Genomic DNA, 17,674 nt, shown 5'->3' on the forward strand with positions numbered 1-17,674 from the left:
GATCGTTTAAATTTTACCCAAACAAAATCATTCACCAAAATCAATCGGTAAGGAAGCTTTCAAGTCGACTTTGTGCTAGAGGATTCCTGTGACCTAAAAAATCTACAAATCTATTCTCACACTTAAGTATTGATCTTAACACCTATGCACAATTAATAATCACACTTTATGACACTACAGATGGCTTGTACAACTCATCATTTAGTGTACGGGGTCGTCAATATGAGTCATCAAAGTAGTGCTCCGAAATCATAGGCTACTAAAATGAAACTTGGTCCCTATGACTTATCCTTATGAGTCGTCGACTCTCCTACATGTCATACAAATGACTCATCATTTTTCCCCTTCAATTAGTCAAAAGTCAGAACTCAGGACCCAATCCTACAAGTCCATTCTACGACTCGTAACTTATCCACGAATCATCATGTTGAGTCATTTCAAAAGTACTGAGGTTTGTCAATTTCACAAAATCAGAGATCAACTCTACAACTAACTCTATGAGTCGTCACCATTCCTATAAATCGTCAACTTGACTAGCTAACTCAATTCAAAAATTAGTCAATTTTCCAAAAATATTGTCAATTAGCGATAGAAACAACCTGTGATTCTTGGACATGAAATTTGACAACAATGTATCCTTTCTAGGTGAATACAATCAAGTAAGAAGATATACAAATCATAAAGCTCTAATAGTGAACTATAGGCTAATCCTGTCGAAATGGTGACCCTGTCCAGCCGAGTGGCCATCTTAATGGGGTAGTAACTGAATAAACATTTTCCACCAGACATACCCACCGTGGTGGTGTAATAACTGGATAAACATACCCCCACAAGACATGCTTGACATGGTGGTGTAGTGAACAATAGTTGTAGCTATAACTGTATCTACCTACTAAAATTACCCCATTTGTAGTGTAATATAAATAATCATTATGACCTACTGCGTCAACCGTACTTATATCGAGTATATCTAACAAATATAGCACATATGCAAGTTGGCTCTAGGACCGCAACTTCAATGGGCCTCTTCAAGACTGATAAATTGCAACTATGTACATGTAAGCTTTCAAATATCATATAAGTACACATACTAAATACTTTAACTACCTTAAAATTTTTTAGATGTTGTAAGGAATCTAATAGGCTTATGCATGATGTAATAAAGATATTTCTGTCGTCCTAGCATATAGATTTAACATGAGAACATATATTTATATTTCTATATTATCCACTCACATTTAGGATCTTCTTATAGACATATATTTCCTATGCATATTGTTTCCTTTACACATGCTAATAAATAAACAATTAGAGTTTTATTATAAACTTATCTGTCGATAATTATAAATAGTTCTTGATTCTTTAGCCTCACTCACTTGAAAATATGGAAATCATATATGCAACTACTTCTTAATAGAAATATATATAGGACCAACACACAGTGCCCACGATAAGGGGTCTCCAAATCCAATTTAAAACTAAGACAACAATTGTATATATATCGTCACTTGCATCACATTCATATATCATAAACACTTAGCCAACTATAGACCATCACCATATCTTTCCAAACTATTAACCAAACCATGTCATACATCGATATGAGTTTTAAACATAGGATTAATAGTTCTATCAACGACGTAGATTTGTGCTTGAAAATGAAGGAAAAGGGTGCCATTACATTGGTTTTGGTCGTTTAATGCACTACAACAGATGAATTATCCCTTGATCCTTTAATAAAACCAAAAGACAATGAAAATATTAAGCAATTACACATCATATCCAAGTCATGTCATCAATTCAACAAACACATGATAGGCATAAACTCAAAACACATTCAAATTAATCGGTGTTGTTAGTATTCAATCCTTCATGTTATAAATAACAATACACTGCATTTAAATAATCCCAACAAAATAACTAGAAGATGTTAGATCACTCCACACACCCCTTCTTCATACATCAATAAAAATAGGTGAAACTTGGACTCACGGCTTCCTATCACCGACCCATAAGTCCTACCTATAGAATCTAGATAGAACATCAAGAACATCACATACATGAGAGTAGGGAACTTGTTCATACCTTAATTTGAGAAAATACAGTCCCTTAAGCTCACACTAAATAAGGAGAGAGGTTTCTCTTTAAATCCAAAGAGAGATTTGAATAAATTCTAAAGTTAGTTGAGAATAAGACTTGATTCTTGGTTGATTTCTAGACTAGGGTTTTTGGTTAGGAAAAGGCTTAAAGAAACAGCAAGGTGAGGCTTCTAAAATCAGTTAGGATAAGAATCTAATGAATTAAACTCATTCATATAAGTTTTAAAATATTTAGAATGAGTTAACATGTGTCGTTCACGTACCCAGCACGTCTAATTTCGGCCTCTATGCAACCCTTAGTAAAACACACGTATCTTTGTACTCTAAAATTGTTGACAAGTGATTTCTTTCATCGGAAACTAGAATAAAAAATCTATAATTTTACATATAATATGCCTTCTAACTCCTTATATATGGGGAGATATGCTCGTCCCAAGGCAGACTATATATGAGATCATATTAAATAATCCGTCGTGAAGTGACCTTCAACTTGTACTATTGTTCTAAGATGTCATTGGGCCTCTAACTTTGGTATAACACATATTGTGAATTACTATAAGTAATAATCAATATTAACACCCATTTAAAATCATAATATCCCAACAAATCATCAACAAACCATGTAAGGTGAACAAAATACAATTTTTGGCATGTCTGTCTTTAGCTTAGTGAGCTAGTCGCCTTAAAATATATGAGGTGTTACATATACACTGATGATTGACATGACTTGAGTTTTGAGAATATGCATTGATATTTGCATTCACATGAAACCTATTTGAGTTTTACACTAAATATTTTATGCATTATTTTTAGTTTAAGAATGATTATTTTCATCACATAATATAGAAAGAGTTTGAGCACAAGTAAATTTAAGTTTGAGAAGTCTCTTAATTATTATTCTGAGCATGATCAGTTTGAGTATAAATGAGTTGAGTTTTAATATACTTAAACATCTATTTTTGAGATTGAGATTGAGAAGTTACAGTATGCTTTTAAATGCATTATTTAGTTGAGATTTTATATATCTTTAAAAGGAAGAGATGAGTTGAGAAGAGTTTAGTTTTGAGCTAAGTCCAAAAGAGACTAAATGAGTTAATTTAGTAAATACACTCTCTTGAGTTATGAGCATAATAAACTATATTTTGGGAGTAGTATTGAGCATCGATTTTGGTAAGAGTATAGAACAACTCGAATCCCATGAACTACATAGCTAACATACAATAGGATCACATCGTTTAATCGAGTGACTCCTCATAGTCCTAAAAATGACTTTTATCGGATCCAGTTTGCTTCCCTTACCAATGCAAGGTATTAGATAGCTATGGTAATGACAACACTTCGTTGTATCATCACGTAGTTCATAAGTGATGGTTGTCGATTAGAGAAAATCTCCAAGAAGTAAAGTACTATATTTTCATATACAGAGTTGCTTTTACTATATCATATCTTTTAAATAATTACTTTATAATATTGCATGATTTATTAAGGTGAGCTATTATTAGAGTTTAGTTCCTTGAGTTGAGTATCTTGAAATAAGTTTTTTTTTCAACTATTTTACATACCGTACCTTCCATGTACTGATGCCATTTGGCGTTGCATATTTTATGATGCATACATATCTGATAGAGATCCACAACAGACGCATCATTAAAGATTCAACTTTCTACCCAGCTTTTGTGAGATGTCTTTGCATTTAGAGGTGCTTTTGAGTCTTTATCATTCAGCTCTTATTATTAGTTTTGACGCAGCAATGGGCCTGTCCTGGTGCCTATATCAGAGTCAGTACCTAGAGGCTTTATGGACTAGTTTGATAGAGTTAGTTTATTCATCTAAGTATGTCTTGAAAATATTGAGTCATGTCTCATATATATACTTTAGCTTTGAGTTTTAAACTTGATATTTTTAAGCTTATTTACATTTATGGTGCCCATTAAGTACGTTTTTCATGAGTAAGTCTTCCACTTAGTGAGCCAGTCAGGCAAAGGGTTCGATTAGAAATCAACAGTTGTTCCTGAGTGCCGACCATGCCTAGGGGTAGACTTGGGGAGTGACACCTGGATAGTCGAATGAACTTAAGGTTCTACTCTTTCACTTACAACCCCTCTCATTTCAGGTTTAAGAAATCTTCAACCTTTACTTCCCTCTGCACTCGGGGAAAGAAATGGTCTAGGAATGCACTATCAAACTTATCCCAAATAGCAAGCTCAACATCCTCACCATGACTCTCCCCCCATTAGTTGTACCAAACATTAGCCATATTATTGAGATGATAGGAAACAAGTTCAACTCCCTCGATCTCAGTCACATGCATAATTTTGAGGATCTTCCACATCTCATTGATGAAGTTTTAGGGATCCTCCTAAACCTTGGACCTAGTGAAAACTGGTTGTTCATCCTTAAAGAGTCTCTAATCCTTATAGTAGATGAAGGCTCTAGCGAACTAGAGCTAGGGACTAAAGTGCTTTGAAGGCCTGACTAGGCAACCATCAACTTGGAGAGCATGGTGGTAGCTCATCTAAACTCTGACTTAGAAGTAATAGTAGGCTAAATAGTAGGTGTATGTGGAACCTCTTGAGTCCCATTGTCATTCTCAGGCTCAGCTACTCGGGCTTTATTCTTTGCCTGCATTCTAGAGGGTGGAGGCAGAAAGTCAGTGGAATCTTAGTGCTGGTGATGTTCCTCTAACTGATAGTGCATTTTATAGGAATGATCTGAAAATGTATAAATGCACGAGTTTGAAAGAGATGTTATAGAGTTAAACTGTATCGCATTAACATGGAGTATGAAAGAAGTGAGACAATTCCTAAAGTCCTGTAGCCACCCCATTATTGATGTGCTGCAATTCACACTGATAAGGAGGACTCTACTAAACTCGGCTTTATAGATACCACAGGACTTTTGAGCTCTATGCTCTGATACCAAGTTTTCCACACCCTGAATCTACACACTAGGCATGGATGACACTCGTAAACTATTGTTGGTTCCCAAGTGAACCCTTAGCCTAGCTAACTACTCAGCAAAAAACTCAACTCATAACATAAGCTAACTCATATGGGGAGTATAGAGCATAGACATAACCTTTAAGAAACAAACTAGAAGTTCTTTGAATATAATAATAAATACATTAAAAACATAATCTCTTAAAAATGGAAAACAACTCTATACTCTGTCCATATCTATGATGCCTCTAAATAACTCTGGATAGGTACCAGGAAAGGACCTCAACTACCTCAAAAGGTCTATTAATACTGAAGTAATAAAACTAAGAAAAGTTCCTCCAAAAGCAAGGAGGCCTCACCAAAAGATGGATGAAAAGTGATTTTCAATTATGCTACTGTTGAGAATCCCTAACACCTATATCAACATCATTAAACAATGCAGCATAGAAAGAAGTCAGTCTATGAAATGTACGGTATGTAAAATAGTTATAAGAAAACATAATCACTGAATACTAAGCTGGAATTAATAACGAAGTAACTCATCTAAAAGATGAAAAAGGTCAATGCTTTATAAAATATAAGTAATTGAATGCAATTCAATATAAAAGTAATGTTTAATCTTTGGGGAGTTTCTCTAACCGACAACTATATTATGAGTTTTGTGATGATACAGCATACTACTCACGTTGCTCGAGCCGTCCATTACCTTGCTAGGATAAAGGACGTAAACTTAACTCATATATCCATATAAAGTCCATATTTGGGACTGAAGTGAGGAGTCGCTCAAACAATGAAATGATCCTTTTCTATACTAGCTACTTAGTTTAAAAGGTTTGAGTTATCTTAACTCTTACCCAAATCGGTGCTTAATACTACTCCCAAAATATGTAATTATGCTCATATACTCAAGTGAGTAAAAAAATTCACAATATATCTTATTTAGTCTCATTGGAATTTTCTTTAATAAGCTCAAATGAGTTTCTCAACCCTTATATTTTCTCTTTAAAATCAAAATACATTTAGGACTAACAGTGTTTCCTCAAAATCATTATCAAAAATATCATTTATGCTCAATCTCTTGCTCATATAGACTTTGTAGGATCATGCATAATCAGTAATGTAAAGTTTTATAACTCAAGGAATATAATGTACTCAAAACTCTTTGCTTAATCATGAGATGAAGATGTATCATTCCTGAACCCGAAACAATGCATGCTAAAAGCAATTGTAGATACTCAACTAGGTTTCCATGGGAATTTAAGCATGAACAGTAGCTTTAAGAATTGAATTATGGGGAAAATGGAAATATCAATAATAATAATATATAGAGAACTCAACGAAATATATCATAACTCACTCGAAAACTCAATATAATAGGATTAAACTCAAAAGAACATAATTTAGATGTAGAGCACGAAGACGAACTCATTTCTATGCTATGATTAGACTTACATACCTAGAAGAACGATACTCTTGGCAAAAGTCAAAGAACTTGATTAATATGCTTGAACCCTGGATTTTTCTCCTCTCCAAACTTTGCTCTAAATCTTCTAAGTTTTTATAAGATAAAAGACCCATGTGGTACTAATAAGAGGTCTAATTTAGTCCCAAAATATTAGGGTTTTGATTTGGAAAGGGTAGAAAAAGACCAAACTACCCTTTATTAAAATTATCTCTGGACTATCTATGGGTCGTACTACGGGCTGTAGGAGTTCCTACGGGCTGTAGAAGACCTGTTGTAGTAGTTGGGTGCAATAAATTAGACTTGATGAAATTTTCCATATTGGGCCTATGAACACCTACTACGGATCATAGACCCTTCTATAGGTGGTAGATCTTTTTATGGGTCGTAGTCCCTTCTCGTGTAAGAGTACTGAAGGTTCTTAAGGGTTGGGTCTATGGATCCTTCTACGAGTCATAGACCCTAGTCGTGAAACTAATTGTATATTCCAATAGCTGCTAAAATGCAAGTTTAGGTCTAGGAGATTGTCCTACAATTCATAAGACTTTTGACGGATCATACAAAGGATTCGTGGGAATGGGCTTGACATAATATCTTAGGATTCCCTTCTATAGCCGCTTCTTACAGTCTGTAGAAACTTCTACAATATATAGAAGTCATCCGTAGAAGTATCCTAGTAACTGAAAAATTTTACTAAATTTGGATGGGGTCTACGAGTCCCATCTATGACTCGTGGGTGCTTCTATGGGCCATAGGTGCGACTTGGGGCTCACTGGATAGTGACCTTTCTCACTTTCCTTTGGGATATTTGGGACTAATCTAAGTTAGAAATTTTGGGGTATGACAGGAATGAAGTGGGATGATTTAGTCAGTCTATCAACAACCCAAATAGATTTATAATTCTCCAAGGTCTTAGAAAGGCCCACCTCAAAATCCATGGCTATCCTGTCCTATTTCCATTCAAAAATAGGCATTCTCTGAAGCAAACTTGTAGTCCTTTGATGCTTATACTTTACCTGTTGACATTTTTGAAACTTAACAACAAACTCAATTATTTCTTCCTATATCTTAGGCCACCAATAAATCCACTACAAATGTAGATACATCTTGGTCACACCTAGATGAATAGAACATCGCAAACCATGAGATTTTTCTAACACCTTCTAGATCAAACCCCTAATCAAAGGAACACAAATCCTTCCCTTAAAGTTGCATACGGCCTACATCAAGAGTGGCATCCTGGGTCTCACCAGACACCGCCTTGATTTTGATCTTATTCAAATTCTCATCTTCAAATTGCTTAGCATTTATTCAATTAACGTGGTTCTAACCTCAATACTGGCTATCACTGCACCCTTCTCTAAGATACTTTAAATGATTAACTTAGACTCAAAATCCTGAATCTCTCTTGCCAAGGGCCTCTTGGAGACACCTAAACAAGCTAGACTACCATGCTATCTATTTTCTTGCTCAATGTATCTTTCACCATATTGGCCTTACTCTGTTGGTACTTCATGATGACATCATAATATTGAGTAACTCCATCCATCTTCGCTGCCTCAAATTCAAATCTCTCTGAGTTAATACATGTTGTAGACTGTATTGAGCAGTTAACACCTCACACTTGACACCATAGAGATAATGTCACCAAATTTTGAGAGCAAATACTACCGCTGCTGACTCTACATCATATGTCAGATATTTCCTCTCATGAATCATCAACTTCCTTGAGGAATAAGCTATAAAATTCTTTTCCTACATCAACACAAGAACCAAGCCCGAATATGAAGTATTACAATAAACAATAAAATCCTCACCTTCAATTAGCAATGTTAGGATAGGCACTATATTCAAAATTTTCCTGAGATTTTGGTAGCTCTCTTCAAACTTTTCAGACCTCTCAAAAGGTACCTCCGTCTAAGTCGTCGTCCTTGTCTAGTGCATACCAATAACAACAAAATTGTTTACAAACCATCGATGGTAGCTGGAAAGCCCCACAAAACTTCTAACCTTAGTCATATAACTATACCAAACCTAGTTCTTAAGTTCCTCAATCATTTGGAATCTACCATCACCAATTCCATTAAAACCACATTCCATAAAAAGGCTACTGAAGACAACCATAATTCTCACTTAGAGAATTTAGAATACATTTCCTACTTCCCACGAATACCTAGAATAGTACGAAGATGATCTGCATGCTCATCCTTACTATTAAAGTAGAATAGGATATCATCAATGAACATAATTATGAAGGAATCCAAAAATGGTTTGAACATCCCATTCATGAAACTCATAAATCTACAGGAGCATTAGTCAATCCAAACAACCCTCACTAAAAATTCATAATGCCTATATCAAGTTTAGAAAACCATTTTAGGTACATCCTCATATCTAATCTTTAGCAGACCTGGCCTTCGATCAATTTTAGAGAAGAATGAAGAATCCTCTAACTGGTCAAATAAATCATCTATACGAGGCAAGGGGTATTTATTCTGGATGATCTACTTAACTACCGATAATCTATAAACATTCTCAGGCCACCATCATTTTTCTTCACAAAGAAAATCAGTGCACCCAAAGGAGAAGTACTATGATGGATAAAACCCTTATCAGTAAGTGCTTGGATCTGGGTCTTAAGTTCCCTTACCTTTGCTAGATCCATGCGATAGGAAGGAATAGAGATTGGGCGATTGCCTAGCTCTAAATTAATTTAAAATTCTATATCCCCATCAAGAGGCATACTGAGAAAATTAGAAGGAAACACCTTTTTATACTCTAAACTACATGAATAGACTCAATGTAAGGGGATTCTAAATTAACATCTCGAATATGAGCCAAATATACGAAACAACCCTACCCCACTTGATTTCTATCCCAGATGAAGAATATGATCTTGGTTGGCTTAGTTTTGTTTACCCCTTCCACTCTAACCTTTACCTTCTTAGGATCTATAAAGCCGCAGTCTTAGCATTATTGTTGAGCACAACATAATAGAATAAACAAGGCATACCATATATCACATCATAATCCACCATATCCAAAATACATAAATCTACCCTTCTAGAAACCCATAAACAAGACAGTGAAAGCATGATAAACATATGTGACTATGAAAGACTCTCCAAAAGGTTTAGAAACACAGATAGGGTTATCAAAAATATCATAGACCAAGTCCATTCCCAAATTAAATTGAACTAACACATAAGAATAAGTAGAGCCCGGATCAATCCAGTCATAGAAAAGAATATTAAATGTGATCACTGTGTTGGAAGCCTTAGTCGGTGTCCTTCCTAAAAAGTAATAACACAACGCTCTATCATCATGATGGGCCTCTCTTTTCCTATCTGCACCACTCCTCTCCCTACATTACCATTCCCCTAGACTCCTTTCCTCCTTACCTACCTTGTGGACATCCTCTGTAACTATTCCCTCTATCTTCCAGTACTACTACCCTAGTTTGCTATTTTGTTGCATCAATCATGTGATGAGGTCAATCTCTCCTCAAATTTCCTAGTCCTCTCCAATAAAAGCAACTATGATCAAAGGTCGACCTTCTACCTAACGAGTATGAGGCTCTCTAGCCATCCTAAGTCAGATTCTACTATGAAACCCCTCAATAACCACCCATAGAAGCAGGCATGGCTAGCTAAATATTCCGAGCTACTGCCAATCGACCTGAAACCCCATACTAGGAGCCACTGTAGTTGCCTACATTATTGGGTTTCTTGGCAAAAATCTTGGTTTACCCATCTTGCCTAACTTTTTTTACCTTCTTAACAAAGCCAAGCACCTCATTGAAACTCCTACCTATAAAGGTCATATTGTGAGGCCCCGGAAGTTGAACAATTGGAAATTTGAGTTAAAAAGGAAAACTATAAAAATTTGAGTCTCATGCCTGCCAAAAAGACTTGGCGACTCTCCAAGTCATTTTAACAGATCTTTAATTGGATGAGTAGCTCTCCAAAAGATACTAAGAATTTTTTCTCAGAGGCAAAAAATATTGGCAAGAAACAAACAAATTGGCAATACGCCGAATGAGGTTGGTGAGCAGTGACTTCTCAAAAAATTTATCAAAGAAGAGGAACAGTGCAAGGAAAGGAACAATTCGGTGACCCACCTACTAGTCAGGCAAGATAAATTGAGCTTGCTAAAATCCTCATAGGTTTTTACTAGCACTCGAGAAAAATTGGCAAAGATTAGGGGGGACTGGAGACTTGACGACTGGATCGGTGAGCACGACCTATCTCACCCATTTCAGCCCGTCAATCATTTAACTGGGTAGTTTAGTCAATTTTTACTCTTTTAACTCCTAAGCTACGTCATGTAAAACCTATTGTTTAAGACTAGAACTACCCAAACACTTAAAATTCCCCCATTCCTTCTCAATCAATAGTAATAATATTTCTCTCTCTAAAACACTTTCTCTAGGATAATTCTTCAAAGGACGTCTAAGGCTCAAGTATTTAGGTCTCCTTTATCATATTTTAAGCAATTATCTAATCAAAGGATGTGGAATTCATCCATGGATCCTTCCATCCATGGAGTACCAAGGTTTTCTCTAAATTTTCCTTTTTAAATTCTTCTTCAAAGCACTAATTCATATAAAATTGCATTGGGTCACTTCGATTATAGTTTCTTTCATTATCATTTATTTAGTTACATATGAATTTTACCGAATTATATGAATTCAAGTTGATTTCCATAGACCCATGCATTATGTTATTTTCAAGTATGAACTTGTGAATTTATGATTTTGAATTGATGAAGTATTTTATGAAAAGCTATGAGGATGATGAATTATGATTTTCAATGATGTTTCAAACAAGTATCTATGGTTATGAAAGGTAATTTTCATACATTCATCTTTAAGACAGTGAAAGGTTTTCTCACCTGATCACGAATTCACAAGGATTGAAAGTTTTTCTCATTTTTGTATGAATTGATCATGTTAATGAGCTAGTCTTATGACTATTTTATGATGTTGGGTTAGTATTTCCTATTGCCTTTTCTAACGATGATAATGATAATTATTTATGATAATTTCTTTGGGATAATTACTAAGCCCCAAGAGGACTTTAAGGTGGGTTTCAGTCCAGAAGCTCAAGTAGCAATCCAAGGGAATCCTAGTAGCAACCTTTAGTCCCTAACTGTGTTGCCCGCATAGGTTTGCCTTTATGGCCTAAATAGTGAATCCACAAATAGCTCAAGTTAAGATTTTCTCACAGAGTTTACCTTGGCAAAGTAGTCTCTCTCTTCTCAATCTTGGAGTTACATAGAATTACATGTTATAGCTCACATGGTCTTAAATATCGGTTAAGGTCCTATCCCACACAAAAGGTACATGTAATAATATAAGTTCCCTTGATGTTTATGTTTATGACGCATTGACCATATGATGTATGGTTTTGATATTCAAATGTCTTCAAGTTTTGCTTATGTTTTAAGATATTAGTCTTAGAACCCATGTTCATATTTCTTATGTCCTTCTATTATTGTTCATGCATTTTTCTTGCATACTTACTGAATTTCATGTACTAATATATACTTTTTTCTACACTATATCATAATGTAGGGTCCGACGATCACACTCCTCTCGCTCTTGGCTGGAGTCATATATTGCTATTATCACTTGATTGGTGAGTCCTCATACCTTGAGGGTGTAAACAACACAAGTTTTATGTTCTTTTACTGTGTTGGTTCTTTATTTCTTCGGGTGGGCTAGCAAGATGTCTTGTTCCCCAATCTACACTAAAGTAGAGGCATGCTTTAGACTATCATGAGTTATAGTTTTGACTATTCAGACATGTTCCTTTAAGTTTTCTCTTTATTCAAGATTTCCCTTGTGACTTATGTTCTGCTTATGTTTTCATTTGTCATGACCTAAATCTTAGTGTGATGACACTTATACGTTACTACCGGACAAGTTAGTTTAAAACTCAATAATTATGGAAAGATAATACAAAAGAAATTTAAATAGAATAGATATAGATATAAAGCAAAATTCTTAATCAACTGCAATAACCCCCAAAGACTGGTTGTCAGATGTACAAGCCTCTAATAAAATAAAAATTAAAATAAATACAAGTCTTAATATCTTTTTTTCTCAAATAGAACAAAGCATAATAAAAAGGAACAAGGGAGATCGCCGGTCTCAAACAACTACCTATTAATTCTCCTCAAAAGCCTTGGATAACGAAAGAAAAATTGAATCACTATCCGGGCTCGGAGCTACACAAGTGTAGATAGCAAGGAGTTAGTACCAAACAACACTGTACTCAGTAAGTCAAATATCAAATCATAGTAAACCTAATAGACAGTAGAACTCCTTTCATCCCAACTGAAACTCCTCAATTACAACCTGCAAAGAAATTAGTCTAATGTATACTACATAGTTCATATAGTACATTGATCAACAATAGCTTATCAGCACCACCAAATATGTCACATAAGTATCAAATACATCATCCATAGAGATACAAGGGGCATATACACAAATTCACAATGACAGATAAGATGTAATGCAATGCAATGTGATGTCACATAAAGGTGTGCATGTCCTTTCTAATGATACACATCAGATGTATAAAAGACCAGAATCCATGGGACCGCATAAGGATCATGTATTTGTCGGAACTATTTCCCATTGGTATCATCATTAATCGCCAAAATTATTTCCTATCGGCATCGCAGAAACCATTTTCCATTGGCATAAGTATTAATCGCCGAAACTATTTCCCATAAGAATCAGTGTCAATTGCCAAAACCATTTCTCATTAGTATTAGTATCAATTGGTCTCATCATAGTGTTCAAGAACCAATAAAAATAAGCATGTTCACATAAATAATGAGAAAATGATAGTTTTCATAGTCGTAACACAATTCATATCAATGAAACTCACGTCACGCTATCAATAATATATTAACAGCCACATTTACATGATCATAAATCATCAAGTCTCTGTTTTATTACTCATCTATCATATTTAAGATCAATTGGTGGGTAAGTATTTCAAATTTCATTCCCATAATCAACAATTAGGAAATGATAATTTCATCAAGTTCACAATCACATTAAGGCTATCGTAGTATTGCATCAAGTTCACATGAAGTTTAAGTCAAGTGGTTCACATTTTCGATCACAATCATAGCACACATAGTCTTTTTATTAATTCTGATCTTTCATTAAGCACAATTCACATGATTATCATCCCAAATCTTGCACCCATTACTCCCCAAACATATACAAAAGCAACTGCAAGTAATCTACAAGATTTACGTGGTTTTAGAAGTCCACTTGCCTTAGTCAGTAACCAATCAATAAATTATTAGAGCCTTTCCCTTTTGAATATCCTCTAACTCACTACAATCTTATAAAATAATGATTCACAATTAAAAGCCGAATTTAATGACATCAAAAACATGAAATTCTAGTAAAAGGGTCAAAATGGCTCAAAAAACAATTCAAAAATGGAGTTTAAATATGAGAGTTTTTGGATAAAAATGATCCTCAAAACATTTGGAACTCACAGCGAAAACCATTTTAAAAATAGAGTTCAAAAAAATCCATAATCACCATTTTAAGAAAATGGAAGCTCTTGATGAAATTACTAATATTTGGGGTCCAAAATCCTTAAATCAGAGTCAAAATCATGATACAGACGATATGTAATGTAGATTTTAGGTGAATATGGTGAAATGGTGAAAATGAACCAAAACCCCAGCTAAACCCTCCGAGATGTTCCTTAAGTGACACAGGGTCACTTTCGTAACCCTAGTTTGCTTAAGCAAACCCCACTTAGATGATCCCTATCGCAAAAGTGATAGGTGTGTCACAAAAGTGGGAGTCACTTTAGCCAAACTCCCCTTGCAAAAATGAGGTTGCACCAGATATCAGCAAACAACAAAAATACACAAGTTTAAAAGTTCTTGAATTGACTCTCACGATTAATTTGGAATCCCATGCTCATAAACCTTATATGCTACCATACTAAAGGCAATGTTTTGGACTCAATGGAACTGTTGGAATTCAGATTCGAGGTCTCCTTGACCCGAAACCCAACTAAGCAAAAGTAACAACTCAAGGGATTAGATCTAAGGGCTAAAAAACTCAATCAATGTCCAATCGGACCACATCACAATAACACCTAAACATGCCTCTAGCCTAGTCTTTGATGAGCGCTTAGGACAATCTCCTAGCTCACCCGAAACAATAGAAGAAAGTCAATGAAATAATGTGAAAAAAGTCATTTCTTTGATGATATGAGGACTCACCATCTTCTTTTGGGAAAACTATGTACTTCATCCATGAATTGGATGATCGACAACTGTCCCTACATTATGAGACAATATGCGTTAGTACATAGAAGGTATTCAGTATGTGAGATATGGATGAACAAGTAATAGGTCATGATCAATATGAAATAAGATGTATGACGAATATAATATACATGAGCAAAGGTTAATAGCATTTGAAAACATATGGAAACACTACGTCAATACATGTCATAAAACTCATAGCTTAACCTTCAACATGTGTGGGATAAGACCTTTAACTGACATCTTAATACCATACGAGCTTTAATATGGAATCTTATGTAACCTTCATAGAGAAGGAGAGGCTACCTTTCCAGGGTATACTCTATCATGCTACTCAAATTGACTCAACTATGCTATATATAGATCCACTAGATAGGCAATAAAGGCAACCTATGCGTGCAACATAGTTTTGGACTTTAGGTTGAGACTAGGATTCCCTTGGATAACTAACTGCGCTACCGGTCCAACCCTACCTATAAGTCCTCTTGGTGCTTAGTCAATATCCCAACGAAAACTCATAAAAATATGATCATAACAAAATAGGGAAAGATATAACTATCTATCAATCCATATTTATAAAACATATTAGGAGTAGCTCATTAACTTTACTGATTCATAAGAATCCATAACTTCGGTGAGAATTATCCTTATCACCATCGTTGAACATAATTGTGTGAGAATAATACTTATCACACCATAACAAATATCTTTGATCATAATTGATCATCATTAAATCATAGTTTCAACTTCATTCACGAATACTTTCTTTAAGCACCATTGCACTCATAATCAACTCATGAAAATCATCTTTAACTTCATAATCATAACTTGGAAATTGATTTATGGATTAGAATTCATAATTCAACTTAACATCATGCAATTCATGTAGAAACATGCTTAAAATAATCATTGGTAACAATTCAAAATAAGATTGAAACAACCCAATGTAGTTAATCAAGACTAGGGTTTATAAACCATTGAAAATTGAAGGAAACTTTGAGAAATCTTTGGGGCTCCACGTGTCAAAAGGAACCCATAGATCAATCCCTACATACCTTGATTGAATTCACTTAGAATTGAAGAACAAACCTTGGTGAAATATGAAACCCTCACTTGAAACTTGGGGAGGAACCTTGAGAGAATTGAATTCTTTCCTTAAAAGAATTTTAGACGAATGAGTTCCTATGACTCATCGTCAAGTCTACGATCCATAGACTTGATTCATAGTGCAGATCTCTAACAATTCCATAAAAATCAAACCTCGGGAGCTTCTGCAGGAGTAAAGTTTATGACTCATTGTTAAGATCACGAGTCGTCAACAAAACTCATCCTGTAGGTCTGAGAAGACCTATATTTGGAGTCTCTGATCTTCACCTATGAGTCATTTCTACGACGTCAAAAGGACTATTAGTCTTAAACATGAATCGTCCTGCAGGATTATAAAAACCTGCAATTGGGGGTCTCAGAACTTTTGAAATGACTCATTTTGATGAATCGTAGACACTCCTACAACTCATCCTGTTGAGTCGATAGTGTCATCTAAGGTTTGTCTTGGATAAACTCTTGTGACTTACTCTACGAGTCACTCTTATGAGTCCTAGAAAGATATACGAGTCGTAGAGTGACTCTTAAACACAAGGTCAGTCCACATTTTGGGTAATTTCTTCTTGGTTCCAACTTTGCAACTTTTGGGGTATTACATTAAGGGTAATTACATCATCTACCTCTAAAATCCACATTTGACCTCAAACACAAAATAAAGGAAAGTACCTTGAACCTCAAAAACCTGGGTTCATCCTCCGACTCCTAAGTCACATGTCCGACTGAACGGTGCCTCCATTGTATCTTCACTAAAGCAATCTCCATAGTCTTAAGCTTACAAAACTGCCTATCCAAAATGTCGATGGGCTCCTCCTCAAATGTTAAATCTAGACCCAACTCTACCGACTCAAGGGAGATCACATAAGACTTGTCCAAAACATACTTTTGGAACATGGAGACATGGAAAATAGGTTATACCACTTATAAGCTAGGTGGAAAGGACAATCTATAAGCCCCCTCTACTAAGCTTTCCCTTCTTCCTGAATCACATCACGCCCTTCGTAGGCAACACTTTGAGCCAAACATGATCACCCTTCATGAACTCTAATGGTTGAACTCTCCGGTCTGCATAACTGTTCTGTCTACTCTAGGCTGTCAAGAGTCTACCATGAATTATATGAAACTGCTCCATGAAATTTGTAAGCAAGTCTGTGTCTAAAGAGTCTATCTCACCTGAATCAAACTAGCCAATGGGAGATCGACACCGCCTACCATACAACACCTCAAATGATGCCATCTGAATACTAGAGTGGTAATTGTTGTTGTAGGAAAACTCTGTCAAGCCAAATGATGACCCCACCTAGCACCAAAATCAATAACACAAGCTTTATACATATCTTTCAACACCAGAATATTTTGCTCGAACTTTCCATCAGTCTGTGGGTGAAAATAAATACTCATATCAATTCTAGTACAAAAACCATGATGTAATGCCCTCTAAAAGTGCAAAGTAAACAACAAAACCCGATCGAAGACAATGGAAATAGGCATTGCATAAGGCCGAACAATCTAACTGATATACAACTATGCTAGCTTCTCCACCATATAGTTCACCTAAACTAGAATGAAATAGGAACACTTGGTCAATTTGTCAACAACTACACAAATAGAATCATAACACCCATGGTGGTAAGAAAACCCATAACAAAACTCATAGTAATCCGCTCCTACTTCTAAGTAGGAATAGGCAACCACTAAGTTACACCTCTGGGCCGCTAGTGCTTACACTTGACCTGTTGATCGGTCAAACACTT

The sequence above is a fragment of the Solanum dulcamara genome, chromosome 9 (genome assembly GCF_947179165.1).
Source record: "Solanum dulcamara chromosome 9, daSolDulc1.2, whole genome shotgun sequence".
Classification (NCBI taxonomy): Eukaryota; Viridiplantae; Streptophyta; class Magnoliopsida; order Solanales; family Solanaceae; genus Solanum; species Solanum dulcamara.